The following is a 19,721-nucleotide window of genomic DNA, read 5'->3' on the forward strand; positions in this document are numbered from 1 at the left end:
TGTTAATGCACTATATTACTGAGCCATTTTACTGAGCCGTGTCAATGCACTATGTTACTGAGCAATGTTACTGAGCCGTGTGGACGCACTATGTTACTGAGCTATGTTACTGAGCCGTGTTAATGCTCTATGTTACTGAGCCATGTTACTGAGCCGTGTTAATGCACTATGTTACTGAGCTATGTTACTGAGCCGTGTTAATGCTCTATGTTACTGAGCCATGTTACTGAGTCATGTTATTGCCCTATGTTACTGAGCCATGTTACTGAGCCGTGTGGATGCACTATGTTACTGAGCTATGTTACTGAGCCGTGTGGATGCACTATGTTACTGAGCTATGTTACTGAGCCGTGTTAATGCACTAAGTTACTGAGCTATGTTACTGAGCTATGTTAATGCACTATGTTACTGAGCCATGTTAATGCCCTATGTTACTGAGCTAAGTTACTGAGCCGTGTTAATGCACTATGTTACTGAGCCATGTTAATTCCCTATGTTACTGAGCTATGTTACTGAGCCGTGTTAATGCACTATGTTACTGAGCCATGTTAATGCACTATGTTACTGAGCTATGTTACTGAGCCATGTTAATGCTCTATGTTACAGAGCTATTTTACTGAGCCATGTTAATGCTCTATGTTACTGAGTCGTGTTGCTGAGGCATGTTAATGCACTATGTTACTGAGCCGTGTTGATGCTCTATGTTACTGAGCCATGTTACTGAGCCGTGTTAATGCACTATATTACTGAGCCATGTTACTGAGCCGTGTCAATGCACTGTGTTACTGAGCCATGTTACTGAGCCGTGTTTTCTAAACTGAATCCGGGGACACACAGGGTGGGTGCACAGCAATGTAGTACGGATGGAAATGTAGGTTACGCAGGATACTGAGGCGGATATTTTAACAATTGCACACATATACTACAAATGCAAATAATTACTGCAGATGAGAGGTCACACTGTTGAAGTGCATTGAGAAACCTGACCCTCCCTTTGGCACCCCCCGCCCCCCCCGCCACCCCGCACATTGACTGCGGTCACACCTGACCCCTCCCCCAGTGACTGCGGTCACATCTGACCCCTCCCCCAGTGACTGCGGTCACACCTGACCCCTCCCCCAGTGACTGCAGTCACACCTGACCCCTCCCCCAGTGACTGCGGTCACACCTGTCCCCTCCCCCACTCAGTGACTGCGGTCACACCTGACCCCTCCCCCAGTGATTGCGATCACACCTGACCCCTCCCCCAGTGGCTGTGGTCACACCTGACCCCTCCCCCAGTGACTGTGGTCACACCTGACCCCTCCCCCAGTGACTGTGGTCACACCTGACCCCTCCCTCAGTGACTGCGGTCACACCGCCCCCCCCCCCCAGTGACTGAGTTCACAACTGACCCCTCCCCCAGTGACTGCGGTCACACTTGACCCCTCCCCCAGTGACTGCGGTCACACCTGACCCCTCCCCCAGTGACTGCGGTCACACCTGACCCCTCCCCCAGTGACTGCGGTCACACCTGACCCCTCCTCCCCTCAGTGACTGAGGCCTCACATGACCCATCCCCCACAGGTACTAAGGTCACACGTGACCCCTCCCCTCAGTGACTGCGGTCACACCTGACCCCTCCTCCAGTTATTGAGGTCACACCTGACCCGCCCACCCCTCAGTGACTGAGGCCACACATGACCCCCTGCCCCACAGGGACTGAGGTCACACCTGACCCCTCCCCCAGTGACAGATGTCACACCTGACCACTCCCCCCAGTGACTGAGGTCACACCTGACCCCTCCCCCAGTTACTGAGTTCACACCTCACCCGCCTACCCCTCACTGACTGGGGTCACACCTGACCCCTCCCCCCAGTGACTGAGGTCACACCTGACCCTTCCCCCAGTGACTGGGGTCACACCTGACCCCTCCCCCCAGTGACTGAGGTCACAACCGACCCCTCCCCCAGTGACTGAGGGCACAGCTGATCCATGTCAGCAGCGAGAGCAAATCAACTTGTGAGGGAACAGGCGAAGGAGGAGCGAGGAAATAAAGCCCGAGACTCGAGGTCCAGACCGAGTTATTGGGAGCAGCAGCGAGAGCGGACTGACCTGTGAGGGAACATGCAAAGGAGGAACGAAGAAATAAAGCCCGAGGCTCGAGGCCCAGACCGAGTGCGGACCGACTTGTGAGGGAACAGGCGAAGGAGGAGCAAGGAAATAAAGCCTGAGGCTCGAGGCCCAGACCAAGCTATTGGGAGCAACAGCGAGAACGGACCAAAACAGGCAACATTTGAAAGTGACATCAAAGATTAAAAGTGACGCCAGCACAAGGGAAGGAGCTGATTGGTCAGTAGGACCTGGTGAGTATTTCTACAGTCCAGTCGTTAAAGTAAAAGTAAGGACTCTAGTTTAGAGTAAGTAATGTTTAAATTGAAGTAAGGTCCCTAGCATATTTAATATTCTTTAATTTAAAGGAAGTAAAGGGAGTAAATTAAGGGTAGGACATGGCAGGGCAGCTCAGCAGAGTGGAGTGCTCCTCCTGTGCTATGTGGGAAGTCAGGGACACTTTCGGTGTCCAGGGTGAACACGTGTGCAGGGAGTGTCTCCAGCTGCAGCTACTCGACATCTGTGTTTCGGAGCTGGAGCTGCAGCTGGAGTCACTGTGGAGCATCCGCGAGGCTGAGATCTTTGTGGATAGCACATTTAATGAGGTGGTCACACCGCAGGTAAAGAGTGCACAGGCAGACAGGGAATGGGTGACCGCCAGACAGAGTAAAAGAACTAGGAAAGTAGTGCAGGAGTCCCCTGGGTCCATCTCCCTCTCCAACAGATTTTCCATTTTTGATACTGCTGGGGGAAATGGTTTCTCAGGGGAATGCAGAAAGAGCCAAGTCCATGGCACTATGAGTGGCTCAGCTGCACAGGAGGGGAGGAAAATGAATGGGAAAGCAATAGTGATGGGGGATTCTATTGTAAGGGGAACAGATAGACTTTTCTGTGGCCGCAGACGTGACTCCAGGATGGTATGTTGCCTCCCTGGTGCCAGGATCAAGGGAGTCACTGAGCGGCTACAGGACAATATGAAGGGGGAGGGTGAACAGCCAGAGGTCGTGGTCCATATCAGTACCAATGACATAGGTAGAAAGAGGGATGAGGTCCTGCAAGCAGAATATAGGGAGTTAGGAAATAAATTAAAAAGCAGGACCTCAAAGGTAGTAATCCTTTAGCCACGTGCCAGCGAGAGCAGAAATAGGAGAATAGACCAGATGAATGCATGGCTGGAGAGATGGTGTAGGAGGGAGGGATTTAAATTCCTGAAGCATTGGGACTGATTCTGGGGAAGGTGGGACCTGTAGAAGCTGGACGGGTTACACCTCGGCAGAAACGGGACCAACATCCTCGCAGGGGGGTTTGCTAGTGCTGTTGGCAAGGATTTAAGTTAGTTTGTCAGGGGACTGGAAACCTAAGTGTGGGCCCAGAATGAAGAGAAACAAAGCTGGAAGTGCAAGTTAGAAAAGTAGTCAGCAAAACTAGTAGGGAGTGTAGTGATCAGTAACCTGTCATTCTAGAATGGTACACTAGGTGGAGCTGTAGAGCTGTATGTATATAAGAGTAGGCTACCCAGAAGGCAGTAGTTAAAATGGATGCTGTAGAAGTCCACATGGCATGAATAAAGTGACTAGCTAGAAGCTAGCTGTTCATAATGAAAACGACTCGTTATTAATGAACATAACATGGTACCAGGATTGGTAAAATCTGCTGAATATTGTGAAACGCGACATGGAGACTTTGAAGCCACCGGAGGGTTTGAAACTCACGGGGAATGTCGACTGCAATTGGCGGACTTTCAAACAACAATTCGAACTCTACATTGCTGCCATCGGATTCGGTACGAAGCCAGATGCAAGGAAAATAGCGTTGCTGCTCATGGTTGCAGGCCCACAGGTGATAGAGGTATTTAATACATTTGTTTTTGATCAAGAGGAGAACAGAAAAAAATTGGAAGATGTGCTAAAGAAATTTGATACACATTGTTCTCCCAAAAAGAACGAGACCTATGAGAGATACGTGTTCTGTTCATGGGCACAGCAGCAAAATGAGACTTTTGATAGCTTTATGACCGATCTGAAACTGAAAGCACAGACATGTAATTTCTCTGAGCTGAAATCATCCATGATTCGTGACCAGATTGTGTTTGGTATTCATGATAAAAAGTCAGGGAACGTCTGTTGAGAGAAACCGAACTAACATTGGAAAATGCTGTGAAAATATGCCAAGCCAGTGAGCTAGCTCAAAAGCACGCAAAGACTTTCAGTGAAATTAATAATGATGCGATTGTAGTAAGTGATAGTGCTGCTGTCGGTGCTGTGTCCTACAAAGGGAAGAAACATGGGCAGAACAGAAATGAAAAGCAATCGGAGGAAGGAATTTTTAATTGTAAACGCTGTGGTTACAAACACCAGTCACGACAATGCCCAGCGTTTGGAAAAATGTGCACAAAATGTAATGGAAAGAATCACTTTGCCAAACAATGCTTTTCAAAAGTAAAAACAAAGAAAGGGCAACAAGTCCAAGTCAATGTGATTGAGGACACTGATTTAAGTGAGACATTTTTTGTACGAATGGTGTCATGTGACAATATCAAAAAGGATACAGAATATGTGCAGCCCTCAGGAATGGACAATGCTGAACATAAAGTTAATGCAGTAAAAGAGGACAAATGGATAATGTCACTGCAGGTAAATGGAGCATTAGTTACATTGAAACTAGACACTGGGGCAAAAGCAAACTTAATCAGTATGAGTGACATTAAAAATATGAAAGAAAAGCCCAAAATACAGAAACAGTCAGTACTACTGAAGAACTATAATGGACAGAAAATAGATAGCTTAGGTGTATGCAGACTTAAAGTGACAGTCAAAGACAAAGTGCATCATCTCATGTTTTCTGTTGTGGCTGAAGGACTTGATTCACTACTAGGTGACAAAGCTTGTGAGGACTTAGAACTGGTCAAGAGAGCCTACCGTATAAACTGTGCCATAAGCAGACCAGGTGACTCGGTGGATTCTGTAATGAGTAATTTCCAGGATGTGTTCAAAGGATTTGGAGTTCTACCATTCATTTACAAGATCCAGCTAAAGGAGAATGCTCAGCCAGTGGTACATGCTCCACGGAGAGTTCCAGCACCCCACTCATGAATAAAGTGACTGGCTAGAAGCTAGCTGTTCATAATGAAAATGACTAGTTATTAATGAACATAACAGGGAGCAGAAACAAAGGCCAACAGTAAAGAGGGTCAAAGTGCAGAAAAATATTAAACAGGCAAAGTTGAAGGCACTTTATCAAAATGCACGTAGCATTCGCAACAAGGTGGATGAATTAATGGCACTATTGGAGTAAATGGGTATGATGTAATTGCCATTACAGAGACATGATTGCAGGGTAACCAAAGCCTGGGTACTCAACATTTAGGAAGGACAGACAAAAAGGAAAAGGAGGTGGTGTAGCGCTGTTAATAAGGGATGAGATTGGTACGGTAGAGATAAAAGATCTTGGCTCGGCAGATCATGATGTAGAACTGGAATCTGTTTGGGTGGAGCTAAGAAACAGCAAAGGGCAGAAAACATTGGTGGGAGTTGTGTATAGTGAGGAAATCTACATGATATAAGGGGTTAATTTCAAGTGCTTGCTGGGTAAAAGTTTTCAGACTTGACACTGGGCAAGTGTCGATGTGTAACTAGAGCTATTGTAAGTACTCGGACTGCAGCCAGGAACAGATGTCTACCCACCTAATGAGAATGTAGAAGTGGAATAATGAGTTTCTTTGATGTACCAATGACCTGATAACTTGTGACCGAAAGCAAAGCTTGCCTCCCTTATATATGATTAAAGAGGACCTCCGGTTACACGATTCATGCCCTGTTATAGATTAACGGTTGACTTATGTGTCCAGGATCCTTCTGTCAATATGTTATTTCTACCTGATGATTAATCTAAAATGTATCCTGATAGAGGAACAAAGGGATTTCAATCAAACTTGTTTGTTACACTGTATAAATATAGAACGTTTACACTGTATCATTGGAATAGTAGCCTCACCCCTTGAGTGGAGGTGCTGATTCCCCTTGCAAGAGAAGTTAAATAAAAGGCCTGTCCGTCTGACGAATCCAAGTGTGTATTGAGTCATTACCCAGAGCTAAGAAGTAAGGCACTTCTACAATAGGCCGCCAAACAGTAATGGTAATGTAGGGCACAGCATCAATCAAGAGATTAGAAGTGAATGTAACAAGGGCAATACGGTAATCATGGGGGACTTTAATCTACATATTGACTGGGCAAATCAAATTACCACTAATGGTGTGGAGGACGAATTCGTGGAATGCATGCGAGATGGTTTCCTGGATCATTATGTGGAGGAACCAACCAGGGAACAGGCTATTCTGGATCTGGTACGGTGTAATGAGAAAGGGCTAATCAATAATCTTGTGGTAAAGGGGTCTTTAGGGACAAGTGACCATAATGTGATTGAATTTTACATTAAGTTTGAGAGTGATGTAGTCCAATCTGAAACTAAGGTCTTCAATCTAAACAGAGGAAACTACAAGAGTATGAGGGATAAGTTGGCCATGGTAGATTGGGAGACTACACTAAAAGGTATGAAGGTGGACATACAATGGCTAACATTCAAGGAAATAATGCGTAATTTGCAACAAACATATATTCCTCCAGGGCATAAAAACCCAAAAGGAAAAGTGATCCAACCATGGCTAACAAAAGAAATTAAGTATTAAGACAAAGGAGGAAGCTTATAAAGTTGCCAGAAAAAGTGGTCAGGCTGAGGATTGGGATCTTTTTAGAAATCAGCAAAGGGGGACCAAGAAATTGATAAAGAAAGGGAAAATGGAATATGAGCACAAACTAGCGAAAAATATAAAAACGGATTGTAAAACCATCTAAAGGTATGTGAAAGGAAAAGACTGGCGAAGGTAAATGTAGGTCCTTTACAGTCAGAGACGGGAGAATTTATAATGGGGAATGAGGAAATGGCGAGAAATTAAATAAATACTTTGTTTCTGTCTACACGGAGGAAGACACAAAAAACCTTCCAGGAATACGAGAAAACCAAGGGTGTGACGAGAATGAGGAACTTAAAGAAATTATTATTAGTAAAAAAACAGTACTTGCAAAATTAATGGGACTAAAAGTCGCTAAACCCCAAGGACCGGATGACCTACATCCTAAGGTTTTGAAAGAGGTGGCCATTGGAATAGTGGATGCATAGGTTGTCATCTTCCAAAATTCTACAGATTCAGGAACGGTTCCTGCAGATTGGAGGATAGCAAATGTAACCCCACTATTTAAGAAAGGAGGGAGAGAGAAAACGGGGAACTACAGACCTGTTAGCCTCACATCAGTAGTTGGGAAAATGCTGGAATCTATTATAAAGGATGCAATAACTGGGCACTTAGAAACTAATAGTAATATTGGGCAGAGTCAACATGGATTTATGAAAGGGAAATCCTGTTTGACAAACCTACTGGAGTTTTTTGAGGATGTAACTAGTGGAGTAGACAAAGGGGAATCCGGTAGATGTGGTGTATCTGGATTTTCAGAAGACCTTCGATAAGGTCCCACACAAGAGGTTGGTGAACAAAATTAAGGCACATGGAATTGGGGGTAATATACTGGCATGGATTGAGAATTGGTTAACAGACAGAAAACAAAGAGTAGGGATAAATGGGTCTTTTTCAGGATGGCAGGCTGTGACTAGTGGGGTACCGCAAGGATTGGTGCTTGGACCCCAGCTATTCACAATCTATAGCAATGATTTGGATGAGGGGACTAAATGTAACATTTCCAAATTTGCTGATGATACAAAGCTAGGTGGCAGTGTCAGTTGCGAAGGGGATGTGAAAAGGCTTCAAGGGGATCTCGACAGGCTCAGTGAGTGGGCGAGAACATGGCAGATGGAATATAACGTGGATAAATGTGAAGTTATCCACTTTGGTAGAAAAAACAGAAAGGCAGAGTATTTCGTAAATGGTGTGATGTGCCTTCAATAACCACAAAACTAGAAGTTATAGACTTTAACAAGTTGGCTTTTAATCACTAAGATCAGAGCTAACATCTCAACACACCGACTGGCTCACAGGAATGAGTCATACAGATCTTGGGATCTTTAAGTAAGAGAAGTCAGGGGCGGAGCCAAGAGCCAAGACCTGGAACCTTCCAGGTTAGTCAGGAAAGAGGAAGTGAAACTATACACCGTGTGGGGGAGGGTAATATACATGAGTGCAAAACGAATACAGGCAAGACAAACAGATTTCATTACATTCACCCCTTCTTTAGATTTAATCCATCGGGGTGATGTTTCTTAAAAGTTGGTATAAGTGAGTCTGTCAGGAGGTTTTGCGGTTCTCAGTGATCGGCGCAAAGCCGGTTGGGGTGCCTCTAGGGGAGTGGATTCTGGTTCCTCCGCTGTCCGGGCCTCCGCAGTGTCTTCCAGGTTATCTGCAGTGTCCTCCAGGTTAAAGTTGGGTATTGATACCTCTGGGCGTCCTGTCTCTTTTTGGTGTAGGCCTTCCTCGGGTAGTCTCTCATCGTTCTCTCCGCTCCCCAAGGGAGCGAGGTCTTTTATGGAAACAGTGTCCTCTTGCCCGTCAGAGTATTCGATATAGGCGTACTGAGGGTTTGCATGGAGGAGCTGTACCTTTTCCACAAGGGGGTCCGTTTTATGGCCTCTCACGTGCTTCCACAATAGTACTGTCCCCGGAGACGTCAGCCACGCGGGTAGAGATATGCCCGAGGTGGATTTCCGGGGGAAAACGAACATCTTTTCGTGAGGGGTAGCGTTAGTGGCTGTACATAACAGAGACCTTATGGAGTGGAGCACGTCTGGGAGGACTTCCTGCCAGCTGGAGGTCGGAAGGCCTTTTGACTTTAAGGCTAACGTGACAGCCTTCCAAACAGTAGCATTCTCCCTTTCCACTTGCCCATTACCCCGGGGGTTGTAGCTAATGGTTCTGCTAGTGGCTATCCCCTTTGAGAGCAAGAACTGGCGCAGTTCGTCACTCATAAATGAGATCCCCCTATCGCTGTGTATGTAGTTCGGCATGCCAAACATGCAGAATAGATTACAGAGACACTTGATGACCGTGGCACTGGTCATGTCTGGGCAGGGAATGGCAAAGGGGAAGCGGGAATATTCATCGATGATATTGAGGAAGTATACGTTACGGTCAGCAGAGGGAAGGGGTCCCTTGAAGTCCAGACTTAGGCGCTCGAATGGCCGTGTGGCTTTGATAAGGTGTGCACGGTCAGGCCTGTAGAAACGAGGCTTGCATTCCGCACAGATGCGGCAGGCTCTGGTCATTGCCCTGACCTCCTCGATGGAGGGGGGCAGATTGCGGGACTTTATAAAATGGTATAGTCGGGTGACCCCAGGGTGACAGAGGTCGTTGTGGAGACCCTGTAATTTGTCCGTATGAATGCTGGCACACGTTCCCCGCGATAGGGCGTCTGGGGGTTCATTAAGGGCTCCCGGCCTGTACATAATATCATAGTCGAACGTGGATAGTTCGATCCTCCACCTGAGTATTTTGTCATTCTTGATTTTCCCCCTTTGTTTGTTATTAAACATGAAAGCCACCGACCGCTGGTCGGTGAGCAGGGTGAAACGTTTGCCGGCTAGGTAGTGTCTCCAGTGCCGCACTGCCTCCACTATAACCTGTGCCTCCTTCTCGACAGAAGAGTGCCTGATTTCAGGTCCCTGAAGGGTTCGGGAGAAGAAGGCCACAGGTCTCCCAGCCTGATTGACGGTCGCAGCTAAGGCAAAGTCTGATGCATCGCTTTCGACTTGAAAGGGAATGCTTTCATCCACTGCACACAGTGCAGCCCTTTCAATGTCCTGTTTGATACTGGTGAAAACCTCCCAAGCTTCAGCTGATAGTGGGAAGGACGTCGATTTAATGAGGGGTCGGGCCTTATCAGAGTAATTGGACACCCATTGGGCATAATACGAAAAAAATCCCAGGCACCTTTTTAAAGCTTTGGGATTGTGTGGCAGGGGCAGTTCCTTTAGGGGGCGTAATCGGTCAGGGTCCGGTCCAATTACCCCATCTTCCACCACACAGCCGAGGATACAGAGACGGGTTGTGTTGAAGACACATTTGTCTTCGTTGTAGGTTAGATTCAGCTTTAGGGCAGTTTTTTAAAATCTCGCAAGATTTAGATCGTGGCCTTGCTGGTTGTGCCCGCAGATAGTGACATTGTCCAGATAGGGGTAGGTAGCTTGTAGTTTATTCTCGTCAACCATGCAGTCCATCTCACGTTGGAAGACCGAGACCCCATTTGTTACCCCAAAGGGCACTCTGAGAAAATGATAGAGGTGTCCGTTCGCCTCAAAGGCAGTGTATGGGCGGTCCTCCGCTCTAATGGGGAGCTGGTGATACGCGGATTTGAGGTCGATAGTCGAGAAGACTCGGTATTGCGCAATCTGGTTGACCATTTCTGATATGCGGGGTAAAGGGTAGGCGTCCAGCTGGGTATAAATATTAACAGTCTGGCTGTAGTCAATTACCATCCGTTTCTTTTCGCTATTTTTAACTATGACTACTTGGGCACGCCACGGACTGGTACTGCATTCAATAATGCCTTCCCGCAGGAGTCTGTCCACTTCCGCCTTGATAAAGTGTCTGTCTTCCAGACCGTACCATCTACTTTTGGTCGCTATGGGCCTACAGTTCGGAGCAAGATTAGCGAATAAAGAGGGCGGGCTGATTTTTAAGGTTGATAGGTCACAGACTGTGAGTGGCGGCTGGGACCCGCCATTTGCTAGCGTGACACTTTCGTGGTGGCACTGGAAGTCCAGGCCCAAGATTACATTAACACAGAGTTCTGGCATCATGAGGAGTTTAAAATCCTTGTAGTCCGTGCCTTTTACAGTCAGTGTTACCACACGGTAGCCCAAAATGTCCGAAGTGTGGGGCTTAGCAGCCATAGCAATTCTGCACCGTGTAGGGGTTACCGTTAATGAGTGCTGCCGTACCAGGCTAGGGTGGATAAAACTCTCGGTACTCCCACAGTCAATTAAACATTTTGTTAAATTCCCGTTTACCTGTATGTCCATCATGGATTTTGTCAACGGGTGTGGCCTGGATTGATCCACTGTGATCGAAGCCACTGTTGGGCCCTGGGCGGCCGTTGAGTCGGGAAAAGATGGCGGATCCCAAGATGGCGGCCCGCACGGCACGCACGAGGCGGTGACGGAGTTGGAAATCGGATTCCCCCTTTTCTTACATTTGAAGCATGTAGCGTCCTTCGCTGGGCATCGTTGTCTGGGGTGCTTGGCCTGGCCGCAGAAGTAGCATTTCGGGCCTCGAGACGTTGCCGCTGTAGTAGGACTCCTGGATGAACTTCTGTGTGGGGACTCCGGCGGCGTAGAGCTGGTCTGAGACCTGGATGGGGAAGATGGCTGATTCCAAGATGGCGGCCCCCTCGGCACGCACGAGGTGGTGAGGGCCGCATGGCCGGAAGAATAAGAGTCAGAGTTTTTCTGGGCCACGTCCAGCGATCGCGCAGTGGCCACTGCCTTTTTTAAGTCCAGGACCTCCTCCTCCAGCAGTCTCTGCCGGATATAATTTGATTTGAGGCCCGTGATGAAGGAATCGCGGACCAATTCGTCAGAGTACGCATTGGCCATCACGGCCTTGCAGTTACAGTCCCGGACCAGGTCCTTTAGGCCCTGTAAGAAATCGTCCATTGATTCCTCTGGTCGCTGCCTGCGTGTAGCCAGCAGATGTCTGGCGTACACTTCGTTTACTGGCCTCTGGTATTGGGCCTTCAGGATAGTGATGGCCTCCGTGTAAGAGGTGGCATCCCGGATGAACGAATAAATCCGATGACTAACGCAAGTAGTCAGTAGACTCAGTTTATCTACCTCACTAGCGGATGAGGCCCTCACGAAGAGTTTGAAGCATTTGAGCCAGTGTCCAAATTGATTTGATGCTTCAGCAGAATGTGGATCCAAGTCCAGATGCTCTGGTTTTAGGAGTCGATCCATCCTAGTATTCTTTAGTGATTAAAATTGATGTGCCTTCAATAACCACAAAACTAGAAGTTATAGACTTTAACAAGTTGGCTTTTAATCACTAAGATCAGAGCTAACATCTCAACACACCGACTGGCTCACAGGAATGAGTCATACAGATCTTGGGATCTTTAAGTAAGAGAAGTCAGGGGTGGAGCCAAGAGCCAAGACCTGGAACCTTCCAGGTTAGTCAGGAAAGAGGAAGTGAAACTATACACCATGTGGGGGAGGGTAATATACATGAGTGCAAAACGAATACAGGCAAGACAAACAGATTTCATTACATGGTGAAAGATTGGGGAATGCAGATGCTCAAAGGGACCTGGGTGTCCTTGTACATGAGTCACTGAAAGTGAATGTGCAGGTGCAGCAAGCCATTTGGAAGGCAAATGGTATGCTGGCCTTCATTACAAGAGGATTTGAGTATAGGAGTAATGCAGTCTTACTCCAATTATATACGGTCTTGGTAAGACCAAACCTGGAATACTGTGTACAATTTTGGTCTCCTTACCTAAGGAAGGATATACTTGCCATAGAGGGAGTGCAACGAAGGTTCACGAGATTGATTCCTGGGTAGTGGGACTGTTGTTTGAGAAGAGATTGAGTAAACTAGGCCTGTATTCTCTTGAATTCAGAAGAATGAGAGGGGATCTCATTGAAACATACAAAATTATTACAGGGCTTGATAGGATGGATGCTGGGAGAATGTTTCCCTTAGCTGGGGAGTCTGGAACCAGGGGCCACAGCCTCAAGATAAAGGGTAGGCCATTCAGGACTGAGATGAGAAGAAATTTCTTCACACAGAGAGTGGTGAGTCTTTGGAATTCTCTACCTCAGAGGGCTATGGAGGCTCAGTCATTGGGTATATTCAAAACAGAGGTCGATAGATTTCTGACTAGTAAGGGCATCAAGGGATATGGCAATAGGGTCGGTGAATGGAGTTGAGGCAGAAGATCAGCTATGACCTCATTGAATGGCGGAGCAGGCTCGAAGGGCCGAATGGCCTACTCCTGCTCCTATTTCTTATTGTAAGGGGTTTTCGATCGCTGAGGTTTCTCTCTCTAGAGGCCTCTCTCTCTTGCACAGTAAAAACCTTGAGTGGTTCGACCCACTCGCCCCTTAGGTTCTATACACTGGACTTTGAGGCAGGAACTACAATGTAGAGAATACTCTATAGATCAGGTTTAATGAAAACAAAATGAAATTTTATTGCATAAAGGAACAAATTGAATGTAAGCCAATAAGGTACATGGGAGGGAAAAACAAATCATAATACAGTACTAACCAACATATATACAGGCATGTTATACTTTACAAAAGTCATCTCGAAATGGGGAAACACACGGAACATCGAGGGACACCAACTCATAATTAATTATACCCAAAATGCCCACCCCCTAAGCCTAGCTAGATCAGATTATGAGGGGCCAGAAACATGCTCACCAATCCAATGAGAAAGTATAAGATTTTGAATGGTCTGCGTTTTGATCCTCTCAGGTGTCTTGTCTCCACGTGATCAACGCTGCGGGCTGCAACACTCTCTCTTCTTCCTCGAGGTGAAGGTCACAGACAGGCTGGATGATGGCAGGCCTGGACGTCGGCATGGACGGAGACCAACTATTTGACCATGGTTAGATAGGTTTCTTCGCAGAGCCCAGCTAGTTTACCATTTTCAGATAGGTTTCTTCTGGAGGGCTACTGTCCTTTGTCTCGTCAACGGCCCGGGGTTTGTCGATGATCTCCCGATGGTTACCCCGGGGCTCCAGTTATACTTCTCAAAGAAGCCCTTATCTCCCGCCAAATCAAGCTTAGTCTTTGTTTAACTTTTGGCGGGCTTTTAGCACAGCGGGGTAGTCTTCGTTTTTTAATGTATCTTTGGGATGGCCGGTAACTGCCATCTCTGGTCTGGGACAACCCTGTATTGTCTTTAATGTCCTTCTGATGTCTTAAAACGGTGCTTGATGTTCCCCCTATGAATATGAAACTGTTTCCCTTTGTCTGGGTAAACATTTTGATGGCCTTTATCGACAGGCTGATCTGATCGGATCTGCATCCAATCTATATGTATGGGGCTCTGTCTGGTTTCGTTTTCCCTGAAACTGCCTTCCAGAACCTACTGTGGGCTGAATCCACAAAAAGCTGTCTGGGGACTGCACGAACCATTTTTAAAGTGTCCCAAAAGCTGGTCACGGGGTCTGGTGGCCATTTTGTGTGTCCCTTTTTCTGGGCTTCTTTTAAAACAGTCTTTAAAAGTTAAGGCCTTTTCTGCCAATAGACCCTTATAGGACAATGTTCAATTTTGCGAATTCTACATTATGTTTGTATGTTATGTTCCCCCCAGTGACTGCGGTCACACCCGCCCCTCCCCCAGTGACTGAGGTCAAACCTGACCCCCCGCAGTGACTGCGGTCACACCTGACCCCTCCCCCAGTGACTGCGGTCACACCTGACCCATGCCCCAGACTGAGGTCACACCTGACCCCTCCCCCCCAGTGACTGCGGTCACACCTGACCCCTCCCCCAGACTGAGGTCACACCTGACCCCTCCCCCAGTGACTGAGGTCACACCTGACCCCTCCCCCAGACTGAGGTCGCACCTGACCCCTCCCCCCAGACTGAGGTCACACCTGACCCCTCCCCCAGTGACTGCGGTCAAACCTGACCCCTCCCCCAGTGAGTGAGGTCACACCTGACCCCTCCCCCAGTGACTGCGGTCACACCTGACCCCTCCCCCAGACTGAGGTCACACCTGACCCCTCCCCCAGTGAGTGAGGTCACACCTGACCCCTCCCCCAGACTGAGGTCGCACCTGACCTCTCCCCCCAGACTGAGGTCACACCTGACCCCTCCCCCAGACTGAGGTCACACCTGACCCCTCCCCAGTGACTGCGGTCAAACCTGACCCCTCCCCCAGTGAGTGAGGTCACACCTGACCCCTCCCCCAGTGACTGAGGTCACACTTGACCCCTCCCCCAGACTGAGGTCACACCTGACCCCTCCCCCCAGTGACTGCGGTCACACCTGACCCCTCCCCCAGTGACTGCGGTCACACCTGACCCCTCCCCCAGTGACTGAGTTCACACATGACCCCTCCCCCAGACTGAGGTCACACCTGACCCCTCCCCCCGTGACTGAGGTCACACCTGACCACTCCCCCAGTGACTGAGGTCACACCTGACCCCTCCCGCAGACTGAGGTCACACCTGACCCCTCCCCCCAGTGACTGAGGTCACACCTGACCACTCCCCCAGTGTCTGCAGTCACACCTGACCCCTCTCCCAGTGAGTGAGGTCACACCTGACCCCTCCCCCAGTGACTGAGGTCACACCTGACCCCTCCCCCAGACTGAGGTCACACCTGACCCCTCCCCCCAGTGACTGCGGTCACACCTGACCCCTCCCCCAGTGACTGCGGTCACACCTGACCCCTCCCCCAGTGACTGAGCTCACACCTGACCCCTCCCCAGTGACTGAGGTCACACCTGACCCCTCCCCTAGTCTGAGGTCACACCTGACCCCTCCCCCAGTGACTGAGGTCACACCTGACCCCTCCCCCAGTGACTGCGGTCACACCTGACCCCTCCCCCAGTGACTGAGGTCACACCTGACCCTGACCCCAGTGTCTGAGGTCACACCTGACCCCTCCCCCAGACTGAGGTCTCACCTGACCCCTCCCCCAGTGACTGAGGTCACACCTGACCCCTCCCCCAGTGACTGAGGTCACATTTGCCCCCCCCCAGTGACTGAGGTCACACCTGACCCCTCCCCCCGTGACTGAGCTCACACCTGACCCCTCCCCTGCAGTGACTGAGGTCACACCTGACCCCTCCCCCAGTGACTGAGCTCACATCTGCCCCCCCCAGTGACTGAGCTCACACCTGACCCCTCCCCCACAGTGACTGAGGTCACACCTGACCCCTCCCCCCCTCAGTGACTGAGCTCACACCTGCCCCTCCCCCCGTGACTGAGCTCACACCTGCCCCCCAGTGACTGAGCTCGCACCTGCCCCTCCCCCCGTGACTGAGCTCACACCTGCCCCCCCAGTGACTGAGCTCACACCTGCCCCTCCCCCCGTGACTGAGCTCACACCTGCCCCCCCAGTGACTGAGCTCACACCTGCCCCTTCCCATGACTGAGCTCACACCTGCCCCCCCCGCAGTGACTGAGCTCACACCTGACCCCTCCCCCAGTGACTGAGGTCACACCTGACCCCTCCCCCAGACTGAGGTCACACCTGACCCCTCCCCCCAGTGACTGAGTTCACACCTGACCCCTCCTCCAGACTGAGGTCACACCTGACCCCTCCCCCCATGACTGAGGTCACACCTGACCCCTCCCCCAGTGACTGCGGTCACACCTGACCCCTCCCCCAGTGACTGCGGTCACACCTGACCCCTCCCCCAGTGACTGAGCTCACACCTGACCCCTCCCCAGTGACTGAGGTCACACCTGACCCCTCCCCTAGTCTGAGGTCACACCTGACCCCTCCCCCAGTGACTGAGGTCACACCTGACCCCTCCCCCAGTGACTGCGGTCACACCTGACCCCTCCCCCAGTGACTGAGGTCACACCTGACCCTGACCCCAGTGTCTGAGGTCACACCTGACCCCTCCCCCAGACTGAGGTCTCACCTGACCCCTCCCCCAGTGACTGAGGTCACACCTGACCCCTCCCCCAGTGACTGAGGTCACATTTGCCCCCCCCCAGTGACTGAGGTCACACCTGACCCCTCCCCCCGTGACTGAGCTCACACCTGACCCCCCCCCCAGTGACTGCGGTCACACCTGACCCCTCCCCCAGTGACAGAGCTCACACATGACCACCCCCCCCCCAGTGACTGAGCTCACACCTGACCCCTCCCCCCAGTGACTGAGCTCACACCTGACCCCTCCCCCAGTGACTGAGCTCACACATGACCCCCCCCCAGTGACTGCGGTCACACCTGACCCCTCCCCCCAGTGACTGCGGTCACACCTGACCCCTCCCCCCAGTGACTGAGCTCACACCTGACCCCTCCCCTGCAGTGACTGAGGTCACACCTGACCCCTCCCCCAGTGACTGAGCTCACATCTGCCCCCCCCAGTGACTGAGCTCACACCTGACCCCTCCCCCACAGTGACTGAGGTCACACCTGACCCCTCCCCCCTCAGTGACTGAGCTCACACCTGCCCCTCCCCCCGTGACTGAGCTCACACCTGCCCCCCAGTGACTGAGCTCGCACCTGCCCCTCCCCCCCGTGACTGAGCTCACACCTGCCCCCCCAGTGACTGAGCTCACACCTGCCCCTCCCCCCGTGACTGAGCTCACACCTGCCCCCCCAGTGACTGAGCTCACACCTGCCCCTCCCCATGACTGAGCTCACACCTGCCCCCCCCAGTGACTGAGCTCACACCTGACCCCTCCCCCAGTGAGTGAGGTCACACCTGACCCCTCCCCCAGTGACTGAGGTCACACCTGACCCCTCCCCCAGACTGAGGTCACACCTGACCCCTCCCCCCAGTGACTGAGTTCACACCTGACCCCTCCTCCAGACTGAGGTCACACCTGACCCCTCCCCCCATGACTGAGGTCACACCTGACCCCTCCCCCAGTGACTGAGGTCACACCTGACCCCTTCCCCAGACTGAGGTCACACCTGACCCTGACCCCCAGTGACTGCGGTCACACCTGACCCCTCCCCCAGTGACTGAGGTCACACCTGACCCCTCCCCCAGTGACACTGCAGTCACACCTGACCCCACTCCTCGCCCGCCCCCCCCCCACAGTGTCTAGGATTAGCCCGCTCCTCCCTTCCCCTGTGAGTGTGACCGGGCCCTCCCCCGTGGCCTCTCCCTCACCCGCTCCGGTTGCCGTACTCCCAGCAGCACGAACCCGGGCGGAAAGTCAGAAACAACAACCGGCACATGTGCAGAAAGTCCGCCCAGTCACGCATGCGCAGGGAGTCACTCTGGCCATTGTACAAGTTGTTGTTCAATTTAGCCTTAGAGCCGCAAACTGGCAGCTCAGGGGGTAGACTCACTGCCCAGGGGTAGACTCACTGCCCAGGGGTACACTTCGGGGATGAGTTTTGTGAACCGGGGACTCTTCCGAGGATATTGTTTCCCTGGGGACACAGTACCTCATCCAGAGACTGTCCCCAGAAAACTGGTATGTATGGTCAGCCTACATTAGGAAGGATGGCAAGGCCTTGGAGAGGGTGCAGAAGACATTTACTAGATTGGTACCAGGGCTGAAGGACTTCAGTTATTTGGAGAGTCTGGAGAAGCTGAGATTGTTCCCATTAGAGCAGAGAAAGTTAAGGGGAGATTTAATAGAGATGTTCAAAATTATGAAGGGTTTTGATCGAGTACATAGGGAGAAATTGTTTCCACTGGCAGGAGTGTCGGTAACCAGAGGACACAGAGTTAAGGCAATTGGTAAAAAATCCAGGGCGGGAGATGAGGAGAAATTCTTTTAAGCAACGAGTTGTTGTGATCTGGAATGCACTGCCTGAAAGAGTGGTGGAAGCAGATTCAATAATAACATTCAAAAGGGAATTAGATATTTACATGACAGGGAAAAACTTTACAGGGCTATGGGGAAAGAGCGGGGGAGTGGGACTGAGGATAGCTCTTTCAAAGAGCACGATGGGCTGAATTACCTCCTTCCGAGCTGTATGATTCTATCACTCTGTGCCTCTATGAATTTATTGTCTGTCAGATGGGTTCCACTTCACTACATAGTCACATTGCTTTCTATAACTTGAATAAGGTATGTAGAGTAAACTGATTAATTTTTCCCCTCTCTTTCTCTCGCTCTCTCTCTAGACTTCTGCAGGCCATGGGCGTGTCTTTCAGTGATACCATGATGGAATGTCTGCCTCTTGGCGAGCAAGCCTGAGCAATATTTGCAGACCTCCTCCCAGAGCCCTTCATGTAACTCAGACTAACTTCTATCAAAACACCCTTTGAATCTCCAAGGAGAGGATTTCAATCAGAAATGGGATCCAATTTTAAAACGCTGTAACTAGGTGGATTGGTCGAGCTTGGAATATTGCCCTGCACCTAAAAATACAATTTAGTGTGGTCTAGTTATAGTCAGTTTTTATTGAATAAAGGACACGCTTCCCCTTTAAACAGCTCACGTATATCATATATGTCTCTTGTAGTGGATGAGAGTAATGTCCTATCAATTCTGGGACTGGGGTACAAATGCACCCAGGCTAATGCGATAAAAATGCAATAACATTTTAGTGCAGACACCCCGGGGCAATTTTGGTAAAGAGCATAGTTTGCTGGTGTCTGTAACACCCAGCTGATGTTATCGGTGGGAGGCCTGATTGGTTTCAGTGATTGGGCTTCACTGTAATGGAACAGTCGAGCTGCCCACACTAAGTGCGCTGTTTATAGGCAGCTCGCCGTGTGGGAGGGAGGGGAACCAGGCTGGGCGGAGCCTCACAATGCACCTTAAAGGAGAGGGCTGGAAGCATCGGGGGGTTAAAGGGAACAGCAGCTTTCAACGACAGAGAAGTTTAATGAGCAGATACAGCAGCAAGGAGGTGAATTCATGGATGCTTCTAAGGTTCATATCTCTCAAGAGACTGAAGAAAAAATGAGTGCCAGACCAGCTGATCTGACTGAAGCTAAGGATCCCTTTCAATAGCATACCC

General features: G+C 50.1%; 1 long non-coding RNA gene across 1 annotated transcript; it reads left to right on the plus strand.

The window, feature by feature from the left end:
• The first annotated feature begins 212 nt into the window (after positions 1-212).
• Positions 213-19,182, plus strand: LOC147120053 (uncharacterized). Its single transcript, XR_015077845.1, has 3 exons — positions 213-2,346; positions 13,572-13,704; positions 18,880-19,182. It is a non-coding gene; the product is annotated as an uncharacterized LOC147120053 (long non-coding RNA).
• The last annotated feature ends 539 nt before the right edge of the window (positions 19,183-19,721 follow it).

The sequence above is a fragment of the Somniosus microcephalus genome, chromosome 4, assembly GCF_052327205.1.
Source record: "Somniosus microcephalus isolate GS21.2 chromosome 4, FLI_Smic_1.0, whole genome shotgun sequence".
NCBI lineage: Eukaryota > Metazoa > Chordata > Chondrichthyes > Squaliformes > Somniosidae > Somniosus > Somniosus microcephalus.